Below are 643 nucleotides of genomic sequence, written 5' to 3'. Positions count from 1 at the left end.
ATATACTCAAATAAAGTTTTTACATAAACAACTTGCTTTATATTTTATTTAGTCGTGAAAATGTGCATTGTACAAATCTATACATAGACTTTCTTTGACATCATTATTTTTTGGACTTAATTTTTATTTGTATGATAACTTTTCCTTTTGAGATAGAAATTATATATTCTCATGTAACAAAAGTACCAAAATTTGGTATTCACTTAGATATATCTTAAATTTAAGGGAAGGAAAAGATCAGCAAATAATAAAAACTAAATGGAATTCATTCAATGTTTATAAGAAAAGATTCCACAATTGAGTATAATGATAATAAAATTAATGTTAGAATGATATATTAATAATATAAAATATTTTACATAGTTTAGTAATTATTAAGATTGCGAGAATTAGATTGGTCAATAAATTAGTAAGATGATTGATTTACTGATTCAATAGTCTGATCAGGGTTCAACTGATTTAATTAAATATTAAATAAAATTATTAAAAATTTAATATATAATTTTAAATATGTAAATTCAATCATTTTTAACCTAATAAAATTTTACAATTTTTACATAATAAATTATCTATAATTTATTAATAAAAATTTATGAACAATTTCATTAAAATTTATAACTAAAGTAGATCAAAACGCACGTAA

Source organism: Arachis duranensis, chromosome 4, assembly GCF_000817695.3.
Source record: "Arachis duranensis cultivar V14167 chromosome 4, aradu.V14167.gnm2.J7QH, whole genome shotgun sequence".
In the NCBI taxonomy this organism is placed as follows: Eukaryota; Viridiplantae; Streptophyta; class Magnoliopsida; order Fabales; family Fabaceae; genus Arachis; species Arachis duranensis.
Note: the sequence above shows the minus strand (reverse complement) of the source record.